Genomic DNA, 15,586 nt, shown 5'->3' with positions numbered 1-15,586 from the left:
GATTATACTCGGAATAACCATCAAGTAGCGATATCCTTGATACCCCAACTACCCGCTACAATATATGATCCATCTTGGGCAGCGGATAATTGTCCTTTAGCGACACCTTATTCAGATTTCTGAAGTCTATACACAAGCGGATCTCACTGGTCTTCTTTCTCACGGGCACCAAGTTGGAAATCCAGTCGGAAAATCTGATTGGCACTATAATTCCAGACTTGTACAACCTGTTAACTTCTTTCTCAATCAAAGGCAGTAACTTAGGATTAATTCTTCTCAACTTTTGTCAGAAAGGCTTTTGATTTGGCTTTATGGGAATGGTATGTTGAATGACACTTGTGTCATAAGTTTTCAAATCTGAATAATCCCATGCAAAAACATTAGAAAACGAAGACAACAATATTCTTTCTTTACCTTTGGCGACAATGCTTTCGATAGTTTCACCATCTTTGGATTTTCAGCTGTTCCGACATTCACTTCTTCAACACCTTCTTCCGTTGGCCTCAAAGTTGGTTTGCGGGCCACGTCATCTTGATCAAACAGCTCCTCCAAAGGAATTAATCCTTTAGGAATAAAATTATCTTTAAGTTGCAATACATCCATCTGATTTACTTCCTCAGGTTCTGTATCTATGGAGATGTCTTTGAACTCACCTTCAACTTGCAGAAAATCCTTGATTTCTTCGTCATCTTGGAAAACTTGCCAACATCCTTGATTGTCTGGAACTGTAGGACGGTGCTTCACATAAATCTCAAACTTATTGCTGGAATTCATGGGAATTTTTAGATTTCCTGCTGCCTTAGCCAATGCATCCGCAACACCATTTTGGATACGGGGCACACATGTCAAAGTATGTTCAGAAAACAGCTTCAAGATATCTAGGACAGAATTTCGATATGCTCGCATACGAGGATGGTTGGCCTGGAACTCACCTTTCACTTGCTTTATAACCAACTCAGAGTCGCCATATACTGCTATCTTCTTTGCCTTCAGCTTCCGAAGGATTTTCAGGCCAGCAATGAGAGCCTCATATTCCGCCTCATTGTTTGAACAAACGAATGCCAATTTGTAAGAACATACTCGTACCTTGCTTGGGACTTTGTTTCAGACAGAAAATGGACTTCGAATCCACACACCTATACCAGCACCATTGCTGCCCACAGCGCCGTCAAAATCCATGGTCCAAAGACCATCCTCATCGTCCTCTAAGTGCTGAAAATGTGATGTCTCTGCATTTTCTATTTGCTGCCCATTGATTTTAGCTATTGGCTCCATGACAGCGGACCTTTATTCACTTTCCTTTCTCAAAATTTCTCTAAAATTTTCTGTAATGTCTGGTATATCTTTTGCTTGAACTAACTGACTATCGATCTCATTAAAATTATCCGCAAACAAAACAAATGACTCTAAATCTGTATGTACACAATTTACAGGATGATTAACTCGCTTTTCCTTACTAGTGGTCATGTATTTCATCTTTTGTTCCCGATATAATTTCCTCATCTGACCGAAGACCGAGATTGTAGCATAAGAAAAATCGAGCTGAAGTGTACCTTTGAGCTTAGCTCCCCAAGATCTCGAAAGCAACATTCCGAATCGCGGAGGAATATCCGCCACCACCACATCCATCAAAACATTCTTTGCTGGGATTTGATCTAGGCTCACTACCAAGTCCTCTATCAAACCAATACATTTTACCCGGCTGGAATCAAACGAATACAAATAATGATATTTCCTCGTGATGTCTAGTCCCATATTTTCCATGATTTCTTTCGGCATCAAATTATGCGAATCTCCCGAGTCAAACATGGCATTATGTAAAACATACTCATGCAATCGCAAACTGATATAGAATGGAGGAACATCACTTTCGGGAGACTCACCATTTAAAGCGGGCCCAAAAATCAATTCCGGCTGATCATCTTCTACATTCACCGTGTCTAGCATTGGATCAAAATTCAGCATCTTGGAGATTTGGCCTTGGTAAGTGATGTTCTTCATGATTTACGTCAAAGGAATGGACACTTTCAACTTTGAAATTTCATTCTCTAAACTGAAAACTGAAAGCTTCTCACCTTCTTTGGTCGGAACTTCTCTTTTTTCAACTTTATCTTTCGGTGTACTTGATGGCTGATCTATCTTGCTTGCTGATGATGATTGACATGCTGGAGGATCTCTTATCTCTTTCCCTTTTTTCTGTGGGGCAGCTGAACCATTCTTTGTTGAAGTATCTGTCCTGTTCTAGATGGGATTTATGGGAACAACTCGGTTTCTTAATTGTCTCTGCTGAGCGGATAAAGCATTCAAGTACCCTCTTTGATACTCTTCCAATTCTTCTTCAAGCGTTGCATCATTTGACAAGATATAATGCTCATCCTGAGGGACGATGGAGTTTCTCACCAACTCTTCTTCTTTTGTAATATAAGTGGGCAGATCATCAGGAGTGAAGAAGTGATTTTCCTCTCCCACCGTATCACCTTCATCCTCGGATTCTTGGTTCACAAAATTTTGATGAAGTGGAGGTTTAATTTGCTGCTGAACTGCTACCTCTTGTGCTCTTGTTTCACGCTATTTGATTCTATATTGCGGCTGCTGCGGACATCGAAAATTTGGATTGCGAATCTGAGGGTCCGGCTTGTCAAGATTAACATGTTCAAGTTCTCTTTCAATCTTTTCAACCTTACGGAGGAGTTGATTTGATGTAGAAGCTTCCTCTTTGATTGTGACTCGTTTTTCCACCTTCATCCTTGATCTCTTATCATTCAAGTTTGCCTCAACACTGACAACAATTTTCTGCATATCCTCCAAGGTAGGAGGATCTCTATCTCTCAATGAATAAGCCATCTCTGGATCAAAGCCATCCGGGAATTTGAGAAGTGCTGATTTTCTAGATGGCCTTAAATCATCTGGAATAGCATTGTAAACTGTGTTAAATCTGATAATGTAATCTTGAACGGACTCACCATGATTGCGCTTGAGATTGTTGTACTCAGCATTGATCTGAAGTGGATCCTTTTTTATTTCCCGTCGATCTAGAAACTGCCTCTGAAGTGCTTGCAAGGTAGGTATGCTTCTAGCTGTCAAACCTCTGAACCATTTTCTTACCTCTCCATCAAATGTTTGTACAAACAAACGCATAGTCACATCCTCTTCATCTATCTCATATAGATCAAAGAATGTCGTCATTTTGTCTATATGTTGCTGAGCAGAGACACTTTGAGGAGTGCCATCAAACATAGGGATTTTACTCTGGTAGTCGGCTGGCATATCATGCAGATTTTGGGGAAGAGCAAGGGGAGCAAATCGGGCAGCCATTGCTTTGGGTAAATTGGGTCTAGGAGTAGCAGGTGGAGTAGGTGTAGCTGTAGTATGAGGAGTATGAGGAGGAGAAGTGGTATGGGATGTAGAGGGCGAACCAACTGTAGATTCTGGATAAGTGATTATAGGAGAAACATAAATAAAAGGAGGATTGGTTTGCTCATGCACCGTGATAGTGGATCCAATATGAACAGATATAGTTTCAACGAACTCAGCAAGATTGGTAGTGTGAATATCTGACTGAAGAGTTCTTAGGATGAAATTGTCAACCAATTTATTGTGTCTCTCAATTTCAAGGGCAGCAGCAAAATCAAGGTTGGGAACTAGAGAATCAAGTGCACTTTCAGATTTGGTTTTGAACAAGGACAACTCAAAACTCTCGTCAAAATCAATGTCTTCAAGATACTCAAAAATAGCTGGACATGAATGAGATTTGAATATATGACCAGAATCGGAAGCCAGTTTGGATATCAAGGAACAAATAACCAATCAGCTTGTGAAAACTCTTAACTAATCATCCAAAAGTTCAAAGTTTGCAAATATACTGGGGTGAAATGAAAATGAAGTGTTACATTCACAAGCTCACGGAGGTCGACTGAAGCAACGTTTATCTACTTGCGCTTATGCAAAGCAAAAGCGTTTCGAAGGCTACCTGGCATATCTTCAGACTCCGTCTAAGCCTTATGAAATAAACACATCAGTCAGCAAACAATTTGTTCTCCCCAGTATGGTCGCCAATATGTTAGCGCTTGAAATTTCACCTCAGGCTGAAAAAGGTAAACTCTAAGGCAACATCAAACCACTTAGCCTCGTAGCTAGCCCAACGGGGCAGGAGAGGGCTCTCTCTGGTCTATCTCTGCAAAGATCTTCAACAGGCAGAATAAAGAACACTGATTTTAGGCTAGTAAACTGATAAAAAGGTTTGATTTGGGATTTTTAGGGTTTTGGTGGAAAATTGGGGAAAGGCAATTTTGGGTGCGGGGATTAGACACAGTTTTCGCAGGGGGTTCTTTGGGGCAAGGTAGGAGACTGTATTAATGCCTTTGAAAGATTTGGATGGATGAGAATGACTGGTGAGGAGCTAAGGAGAGCAAGCAATCACCTTGAATTCTCCTTAAACAACTGAAAACATTGATATTAAGCAAACTTAAAGGCAGAGCATAGCAACCATGAATTCTACCTTAACATTTCATTTGCCTAATTTGCAGAAGAAAAAGTAAGAACATGATTCACATAACAAACCTACAAGTACAAAGAGAAACACACCATCAATACATGTAACCACAGGAATCCCAAAAAGGACTGCAAAACCCTGGTCTTCCTTTGCCAAAAATTGGAGAGATACAATGAGTAATACAATAGAAGCTTTCTCCCTCAAGAGTCCAACCATGAAAATCACCAAGAAAGTACATAATATAGGAAATCTAACATCTTTCCTTGCCTCTAGGGGTCGAGCTCACTATCCTAGGAGCTGTTTCAACCAATTCCAAACTGAGCACTAAAATCTAGGCAGTCAAAACAACTTGCCTCTATAAGCTAGGAAACCAATTCATTCATTAAATTTTTGCCTATTTCATGAATGAATCTTCTAGAAGAGATAAATAAGTGTCAAATTATCATAAAATTACATCATTTACATCAAGGAGGATCAAAACCAACTCCAAAAAGTCAAACCTAGTCAAAACTGCATTTTGCTGCGCTGTAGGTGCATTTCTGGAAAAATAGCCTGATGCGTAGCGCTCTGATTCTCAACGCGTAGCGCACCTTTGGGCCTACTTTTGAGGCACTTCCCGGAGTCCAAATGAGGCAAAAGTGGGCTTGTTGGAAAGTTATGGATGTCTACTTTCCAACCCAAGTGGAATTTCTGAATTTGGTGACCATTTTCCCCTCCAAAATTGCAACCTCCCAAGACTGCTTCCTATGTGTCAAAAAAGTGGCAGAAAGTCATTTTTTGCTTGTTTTTTGACCTTCTGGAGGCTCAAAACTTGATGGAATCTCTTGGCAATTGCTGAGAAAGTGTATTTTTGCATGAAAAATTCAAAAATTCTGAGTTTTCATGAAAAGGAGTTGCCCATATTCAGGGTAGCGCGCGGAGCGCTACGCATTGGGGAAGAAAGCCTGTTTTTTGGCCAAAAAATTCACAAATGACAAAAAATGCTCAAAGTTTTTTGAAATTTGTGAAGAAGGTAAGTCATTTATCACCATGCTCCTTCAAGGAAGCCTCAACCAAGATGTGGAGGGGATCGGGCCTTTTTCTTCGTTTTAGTGCCTTGGCCAACCGTCCTTTGAGCACCTTCATTTTTGCCTTACATACGTGCATTCGAGCCCAATAATGGCTTTTCATGTTCCAAAGCATGTCCTTATCTTTGTTAGCCTTGGCCAGCAACCTCTCCAAATGCGCATTGACCCGGAGAAGAATAACCTCTCGCTCAATGGGTACCAAATCACCGGGTCTCTTACGAGCCAAGTTGCGGTCTTCATGGATCCTCCGCAACTCATCGAGAGTGTGTTCATCCTCTAATTACTTGTTGCGCTGCTCTAAATATGTGATTGTCCATTGTGCCATCTCTAATTTTTTTTGCAACAAGCAATTTTCATCCTCCCATTGCTGAATGATCTCCTTAAGCTACGAGCTAGGAAAACGGGTGTCAAGATCAATGATGTCAATATCTGGCTCACCTGATAATCCCTCCTCAATCATGGCTGCTTGCCCCTCTCTGATACCTGTGTTGCTGTCAGAAACGAGGCCCCTTCCACCTGGTGTGGAGATAACACTCGCGGTGCTGATGAAGAAAGTGAGACCCCTTCCACTTGATGTGGAGAAAATACTCGCCGAGCTGATGCAAATAAGGCCCTGTGGCCTCTCTGATATGTGACCAATGGAGGGGAGCTGACATGTCTGGGCTCAGGGATGTTATACTGCTGTGAAGCTCCTCCCTCCTCATGAACAACCTCAGGGGGTGGTGGCGCTGTGAAGAAATCTCGAGAGATGAAATCCTCCCATGGAATACCCTGTTGGGCCAACTGATGCATGACCACAATCTTGATCAAAGCATAATGGTAGATGCTCCTGTGTTGCTGTGTTGGGCTCTTTCTCTACACCAAGGGCACCATCCTCTCAATATTCCGGCACATGAAAAATGGTATGTTCGTCATCCGTACCCGTGTGAAATGCATCAACAAGCGGATATGGTACGAATACAAACCTGAAAATCTGCCCTCACAGGTGAAATAGTGAATGATGAGCCTCATCAAGGGTGCATACTCATCCCTCAAGAATCTGAAAGGAAATACACCAGTTAGGTGACTCATATATACAGGTTTAATGTAGGGCTCATACTAGAATATGTCCAACAGCTGGCGCTTGTTCCACTCTTCTCCAACATTGGATATCCCTGTTTCTTGAGCAACAACCTTAGGTGACAATATAAAATCCACACTTGCAAGATTCACATGCCCATTGTGCAAATGCAAAACAAACAAGCGGACCGATTCCCTGTGGTGCTGAATTTGGGAAATTCTCTCGCAATATTCATAGCATGATTGATGACGGAAACATGTGACTGCAAGTGGACAAGCTTGCAAATAGGCCAAAGAGGTGGGCTCCTCTCTCACATGCTGACCACCCTTACCACCCCTTTGAGGCATCCTTGGCACCTCAACCTCCGGTGTTGACTCACGGTCATCACTTTGCTCATAATCTGTTTCGGTTTCTGACATGGTTTCAAGAGCAAAATGGCTGAAATGTACTGCTACTTCTGCTCAAATGACTTTCTTTTTTGACTGTTTGAATGCTCCTCCAAGGGGACAAAAAACACAAGGGAGATGTTAGGGAGGGGGACTTTTGAGGGGATTTAGGGAATATATATATATATAAAAGGGAATTTAGGGAAAGAATTGTGACATATACATCATCACATAATCATAATTTGCAGGGGTTTGATAGGAGGTAGGGTTTAGGGAGATTTTATTGAATTTTAGGGATAGGTAGGGTTTTAGGGCTTTTGATTTTTTTTTTGTTAGGGAGATTAGGTGAAAATGACAAGGGAGGGGATAATGGGAATGTGGGGAAATGAGGGAGTGAAAAAGGATGACCTTGGGCAGCAAATGTAAAACCCTAGCTCACATGCATTTGAATTTTTTAAACATAATACATATGAATTTTCTATTTCAGCTTGATGGCATTTGATACATTTTCACGCTCATGTTATCTTTACAAAGCAAGAACTTCAAATGATTTGAGGCCTACCTGAAGAAATTGAGGAGGAAGAAGTCGATTTGTGGCTCACTGGAAAATTTCTGAAGGTGGAAACTCAACGCGTAGCACGCAGCTCTGGAGCGTAGCGCGCACCCAACGCGTAGCGCCCGACCAATTTTTGCACTGCAGAGACTGCCTTGACTCATAGCGCGTGCCCAACGCATAGCGCGCAGGCCCTGATGCGTAGCGCGCAGGTGCAGTCACCAAATTCGCCCAGTTTCACACTAAATCGCCTTTCACACTTGCTCTTGGAGTCTTGGAGATAAAAGAATTACAAAATGAGGAGAGAGGGGCTTTTATAAGCTTGATTTAAATTTATTTCCCCTCAAACCCACTTTATAATGTTTATTCAATGACACTTTTTAAAACTAATTGCTGCTGACTTGTGGTTTCCTTTTGTTATGAAATTGGTTGAAATGATGCTTTTTCTTGAAAATTTTTGCAGGGATAGCTTCTCAGGAGTCTTGGCAAAGGAGACCAAGGCTGCATGCCAACTTCTAGAGAGTTTGAATTTTTTACAAATTTTTACAAAAAATGAGAAAATGACCTTGCCATCAAAAACAGGGTTTTTGAACTCAAGGTAAAAATTAGCTATACAATATGAAATCATTTGAAGTGATGCTTTGCTGGACATCCCTCTGGCCTGCTGGGCATTTATTGACCTTAAAAGACATGACCTAAAAAGACAAAATTGGACTAAACCCTAAACCTAGGACCTTGACTTCAAGACAAGACCAATGACCCTGTAAAGAATTTTATTGACTGAAACAAACTGGATCCAGCAGTGCCAAGAGGGGAATAAAGACAAAAGCTCCTCCATCAGGGTTATGGCATGCCTAATGGAATGCAATAAGATGACACTGATGAGACACCTACTTATGCAAATGCAAAGAGCTTTGATCGCTGATGGAGGGCTACTAGACCGACTCTAACAAGTTCCAATGATGCCCTCTCACTATGTCTTGCTTCCAGCACTTAGCATGCTTCAAATTTTGTCAGCGGGTGGAAAATGTCAGGATTCATCATGAGTTGGCCCATCTTTTTGCACTTCACCTACATGGAGGTCAGTCTATCTTGGCAGGGGTCACTTTGACATTGACACCCAAAACCATATCAGTGGCAACAGGCATACCGAATGTTGGAGAACAGTGGCACAAGAAGATGAAGGTGGAGAGGGAACTTTATGAGCCTTACATTAAGGCCAGTTGTTTGAGTTAGCTCACTAGATTTTTCCCATTCATATTTCTGAGAGATGAGTATGCTCCACTCATGAAATTGATTATGAAGTACTTCAGTTGTGAGGGGAGGTTTTCTCACCTCTATGCCTATCACATCAAGTTGCTCATGCATTTTACCAGGGTGCGTATGATGAACCTTCCTTTTTTCATTTGCGGGAACATAGAGAGGATGAGAAAGTTCATGCAGCAAAAGACCCCTCAGCAGCAGCTCAACAGTGTTTATCACTTTTCTCTTATCTAGATTTTGGTGGACCATCAGTTGGGATTGCAGGGCATTGCTTGGGAGAACTTCATCTCCCGTGACTTCTTCAGCACTCCGCAGGAAGTAGCAGAGGCAAAGCATGAGATAGGTGGTCCTTCTCATCAGCATGAGTGCCATGAGACCACGGTGGTGCCATTTTCCATCACATACCAGAGAGGCTATGCAAAAGGCACCAGGCCTTTGTTTGCAGCAGCAAAGCGAGTGTTATCTCCACCCGGGGTGGAAGGGACCTCACTTCCTACATCGGAAATACAGTTACAGGACAAGGACAAGAAGCCCAAGCATGAGGAGGGGCCTTCAGGTGTGCCACTAGGTAAACGAGAGACCAGATTCATTCTCCTTCATGATGATGATGATGCAAATATACATCCACAAAATGCACAGCTGAAAGAGATCTTCCAGGAGCAAGAGACAAAGATTCAATCCTTGATACTCAAGTTGGAAATGGCCAAATGGAACATCAGGTATTTGGAGCAGAGGAAAAAAACAGCTGGAAGACTAGCATGTGATCATGGAGCTGCAGAACATCCGTGAGGATCGCCTAACTACCCAGCAAAGGAGGATTGAATTCACTTCATTGGAGCAACAGGTTATTGATGATCGTGAGTCTGTTCTCGAGAGAGTTAATATGCACCTAGACAACATGTTGAAAAAGGCTGACGAAGACAACACACTGCTGCGACACATGGCTCATAATTACAGGGCACGGAACTTGAGTTTGAGAGCCCGAATAAGGAGTTTGAAAGAAAAATTGAGGAAAGCCACAAGAAGGGAAAAATGGGCAAAAGAGAAAGACAGGCTTAGAATCTTGGCTGAGGCTTCCTTGGCTCAGCATGGCACTCCATAGAGAGCCCCCAACCCAAATTTCAAAAAATTTGGGGAAATTTTTTGTTTTTAGAAATTTTTTCGTCAAAAAACAGGGTTTTTCTCCCTGTGCGTCGCGCACCCTGCACGGCGCTAAAATTCTAGCACTCCAACCGAGAAAAGGTTTGCATATTTGGATTCAACATCAAAAAATGCGTCTATTGGTGTCCAGGAAAGAAATTTTGATAATTTTTGGGTCTCCTAAAGGTCAAAAAACACCCAAAAATGGCCCCTTTGCCATTTTTTGGAGACACAGAAAGAAGTCTTCGGAGAATGAAGTTTTGGAGGGGAAAATGAGCTTAAAATTCAGAAATTCTAGTTGGGTTGGAAGGTAGATAGGGAAAGCTTTCCAACAAGCCAAATTAGGCACGTTTTGGACACCCGCAAGTGCCCCAAAACAGGCTCCAAAGTAGCGCGACGCACAAAGAAAAGCGCGCGGCGCACAGAGGAAATTCTGCCCAATTTGCTCCCATTTCACGAAATTTCAGGTCGCGACTTCTCCAAGTGGGCCTGGTCATCCGCTCTTTGGTTTTTTGGCACCAAAGGCGTCTTTTAAATGGTTTTCTCTCCAGGTGGGCATCCATCCAAGTGGCGAAGAATGCAAAGGGTCACCACAGCCAAATGTCACGCTTGAGAGCACTACACCTGTAGCTGATGGTTGGCTCTCCATCTCCATTTCGAAATGATTTGAGTAACTTCCCAACCCCTGGGTGTTCCATCTCTTCTCCACATATTCTATATATTGTATACATTTTATTTACAAAGGGTTGGCTGGCTTGTAACTTCTGAGAGACTGTGGGATAGAAACTTTGTTTCTGCACTTTGTATTTTTGACAGAGAGTTTAATGAAAGGCAGCGGCTCTGTTTCATGAGATTCTTGTGGTTGTGAGTGTAGCAAATGTGTTCTTATGTTCCATATGTATATTTTTATGTTTCATATTTCATTTCATGTTTCATTTCAGTGAAATTTTCTAAGTGAGATTAGGTAGAATTCAATTTATATTGCTCTGCCTGTGGGAAAATTTCATATGCAGTGTTATTCTTCTGTTGAAAAGGATTCACGCGACCATGCCCTTTTCACCATCTTCACCAATCTTTCCATTCCGTGTCACCTTAAGTTGAAATTCTTGCACTTCCCGCCTACCTTGCCTCACGGAATAATCTGTGCCTTCATTCTCAATTCTTTGTTCTTTGCAAAGCGCCAGTCCCATATACATCTCAGAAGTTCAGTCACTTTCAAAAATCTTTTCCAAGATCCTTTTTTCACTTACTAGCCTAAGGTAAACATCGTATTGTAAGTCATCTCAGACCATTTTTCTTATCCATTTGCTGAGTGTGACTCGGAGAGAGCCCTCTCCTGCTCTGGTAGGGCTAGCTACCAGACTGAGCGTGGTTTGTGGTTACCCTAATTTTTTCCTTCTTCAACCTAAGGTAGATTTAGGTGCTAACATAGTGGCAACTCCACTGGGGACAAGTTGAAAATCAAATCCCCTTGTTTCATAAGAATTATAGGCTCCCAGATGATGGGCTTAGGATTGGAAAGGCTGAGTGAGTTGGTTGTGTTCCATAATTCCTCTTAGTAGCACTCTGGCTCCACGACGATATACTAGAGCGAATCCAAACCTGGATCCTCCTCACATTTACGAAAATCACAATTCGATCCCAAGACTCCTTCGTCAAGAAAGCACCATAACTCCCGTGTTCAAATCCCCTTCATGTCCTGATATTTTTGAGTATCTCGAAGAGCTTGAGTTTGACGTATGATTTGAGATATCACTGTTTGAATCTAAATCCGAAAAGGCTGTTGATTACACCATCCCTAATCCGAAATTTCATGTAGACCTTGAGATGGAAAGAGCTAATAGATTAATTGATAATTACATTGCCACACAGCCCCAAACTCCAATTGCATGCCCCTTGCAAACTGTGCGTACTCCTCCAACACCTCCAAGGCCAAATCCACCTAGAATGATGGTTGCCCGTTTTTCTCCTCTAGTTCTCCCCCAAATCCTAGATGACATGCCAAATGATTATCAAAGTAAAATTATTTTTTTTGATGGCACTCCTAACAACATTATTGGTCAACAACATGTGGATAAAATGGCATATTTCTATGAACTTCATGAGATCGATGCGGAGAACGTGGCAATGAGGCTCTTTGTACAAACATTTGCAGGTGAGGTGAGGAAATGATTCAAGGGTTTGACAGCTGCAAGCATCACTACCTTGGCTGAGCCGCAAACACAATTTTTGAACAGGTGGGAAGTAAAAAATAATCCCCTTCAAATTCTGGCCAAGTATGAACAAATTAAGCGGAATGATGGTGAGTCGGTCCAAGATTATTGTGTTAGATTTAATGCAGTCTACAATGATATCCCAGACCATCTAAAGCCACCAGTGGGACTAGCAATGATGAAGTTTTCGGATGGTTTCGACGCTAACATGGCGTACCAATTGAGAGACATAACCGACTACAATGGAAGATATGCAGAAATTTGCAGTCAGCGTTGAGTCTAACCTGCTGTCCAAAAGAGCAAGAGTGAAAGCGGAGAAGAAAACCACGGTGAAAGAAGAATCTTATTCAATGGACTAACTGCTAAAGAAGGTAGAACAAATTCTCGAAAGGGTAAAACTTGACAAGCCAGAGCCACAAGTTAGGAATCCTAACTTTCGTGGGCAACATCAGCCACAAAATAGAATTAGACAAAGAGATCAGCGGACTCAAGAGCAGGCAGCACAACAGCCGATACAAACACCTTTGCAGTAGAATTTTGTACATGGACCGGAATCAGATGAGGAAGGGAATGTAATAGGCGAAGAAAACCATCTCTTTACTCCAGATGAGCAACCTACTTACATCACTGAAGAAGAAGAATGTGCAGTGAATTTAGCTACACACCAAGACACTGATTATATCCTAGCTAACGAAACCGTGTTGGAAGAAGAGTCAGAAGAATATCAAACAGGGTATATGAATGCTTTGTCCACACAACAATAGTGATATTCCCTTCGAAACAGAGATGTACCAGCTAAACAAATTCAGAAAAAAAAGGAGGATGAAACAACAAAGAAAGATCCATCTGCTACACAAAGAAAGGGAAAGGAGGCGGTTGTTCCGGAGAGTAGCAAATCGAAATCAACAGAGAAATCACAGCAACCATCCACCTCAAAAGAGAAGGAAAGGAAAGAGATCCCAGTCAAAGAGGTGGAAAGAACTCCCACTTTCAGCCTAGAGAATGAGATTTATAAGCTAAAGGTATCAATACCTTTGACTGAAATCATGAAAAACAACAGTGATAGAGGAAAGATTTCTGAAATGTTGAATTTAGACCCAATGTCTGACATGGTAAATGTGGTAGATGATTAGCCTAAAATGATTTTTGGGCCAGTGACAAATGTTGAGTCTCCCGAGAGCGAAGTACCACCCTTCTATATCAGTTTACGATTACATGACTTTGTGCTACACAATGCCATGTTCAATTCGGGAGCCTCTCACAATCTCATGCCAAAGTCTATCATGGATAAGCTTGGTCTCGACATCACTCGGCAATATCATGATCTTTATTCATTCGATTCTAGCAGAGTAAGGTGTATAGGGCTCATCAAAGACTTAGTCGTGAGTCTAGATCAGCTTCCTATGAAAAATGTTCTGATGGATGTAGTGGTAGCAAACATTCCTCCAAGGTTTGGCATGCTTCTTTCCAGGTCTTGGGTAGCGAAATTGAAGGTGACAGTACAGCTGGATTTCTCCTATGCAACAATCCCTCTATTTGGACAAATGAGGAAATTATATCGGGAACAAAAGATGAAGTACATGATCACAAGCAAGGAGAAACCGATCAATCATCCTGTAAACTATGTACATACAGATTTAGAGTCATTTGTTTTGTTTTCAGATAGTTTAAATGAAATAGATAGTCAAATAGTAGAAGAAGACGACATTCCAGAGATAATAGAAAATTTTAGAGAGATTTTGAAGAAAGAAAGACAAGAAAAGCAACAAAAGATTGGGAAATCAGTTTAAAACAATGGACAGCAAACAAGCAATGGACAGAAAAAATATTTTCAGCACTTGCAAGAAGAAGAAGAAGGCTTATGGACCATGGATTTTGACGGAGAAGTAGGGAATGATGGAGTGGGTATTGGTAATTGGGTATGCAGTCCTTTCTCCGCCACAAACAAGGTACCTAGAAACGTGAGAGTTTGCTCCTACAAGCTAGCCTTTGAATGTTCCAATAATGAGGCTAAATATGAAGCACTGATTGTTGGCTTGAAGATTCTTAGAAAGCTGAATGCAAAGAGGATTTCAATATATGGCGACTCTGAGTTGGTAATAAAACATGTCAGAGGTGAATATCAAGCAAAACATCCTAGGATGTGGGCCTATCGAAATGCAGTTTTAGACATCCTGAATCTATTTTCCGAATACACCTTGACATGTGTGCCACGAATACAAAACAATATTGCTAATGCTCTTGCCAAGGTAGCGAGCAGCTTGAAGATCCCCATGAACTCCAGCAACAAATTTGAAATCCATGTCAAGCATCGTCCAACCATTCCAAACAATCAGCGACATTGAGAAGTGTTCCAAGACGATGAGGAGATAAAGGATTTTCTGCTCAACCAAGGCAAGTTGAAAGAAACCTTAATTGATGTGGAAAACGATGAGAACAAAGGGAATGGTATAGAAGAAGTGCAGATCAATCAAATAGACGTATTATAGCTGAAGAATAACATCATTCCTAAAGGCTTGATACCCCTAGAGGAACTTTTTGATTACGATGATGTAGCCCACAAGCCAACATTGCAGCCAACGGAAAAAGGTGTGGAAGAAGTGAACATTGGTACAGCTGCAAATCCGAAATTGGTGAAATTGTCCAAAGAATTACCGCCAAAGATCAAGGACAAATATATCAGTTTGATGGCTTCATTTGCAGATGTATTTTCTTGGGATTATTTAGATTTAAAGACCTATGATATGAGCATCATTCAGCACACCATACCTATCAAGCCCAATCAGAAACCATTTAGACAAAAGCTGAGAATGATTAATCCAAAGTTGCTGCAATCCATCGAAAAGGAGGTAAATAGGTTGTACAAGTTAGGTATCATTATGCCTATCAGATTTTCAGATTGGATATCTAACTTAGTTCCTGTACGAAAGAAGACCGGTGAGATCCACCTATGCATTGATTTCAGAAATCTAAACAAGGTCTCATTGAAGGACAACTATCCGCTGCCCAAGATGGACCATATACTTCAGAGAGTAGTGGGGGCATCTTCTATGTCTCTTCTCGATGGTTATTCCGGATATAACCAAATTTCAGTCCATGAAGATGATAGGGATAAGAGAGCATCCACAACTCCATGGGGAACATTTCACTATGCCAAAATGCCATTCGGTTTGAAGAATGGAGGTGCCACATTTCAGCGTGCAATGGAATTGGCATTTGAAAATGAGAAGGATGTGTTTTTGGTGGTGTACTTGGATGACTTGATGGTGTTTTCAAAATCTGATGAAGAGCATATGCATCACCTAAAAATTGTCTTTCAAAAATGCAAGAAATATGGCCTATCTCTGAATCCTAAGAAGAGCTTGTTTGCCATGGAGGAAGGAAAACTACTTGGCCATATCATTTCAAAAGA

The sequence above is a fragment of the Pinus tabuliformis genome, chromosome X (genome assembly GCF_031772625.1).
Source record: "Pinus tabuliformis cultivar Carrire ecotype Pingquan chromosome X, CPIR1, whole genome shotgun sequence".
Lineage (NCBI taxonomy): Eukaryota > Viridiplantae > Streptophyta > Pinopsida > Pinales > Pinaceae > Pinus > Pinus tabuliformis.
The sequence above is the reverse complement of the archived record's forward strand: the minus strand, read 5'-3'. Positions refer to the sequence as shown.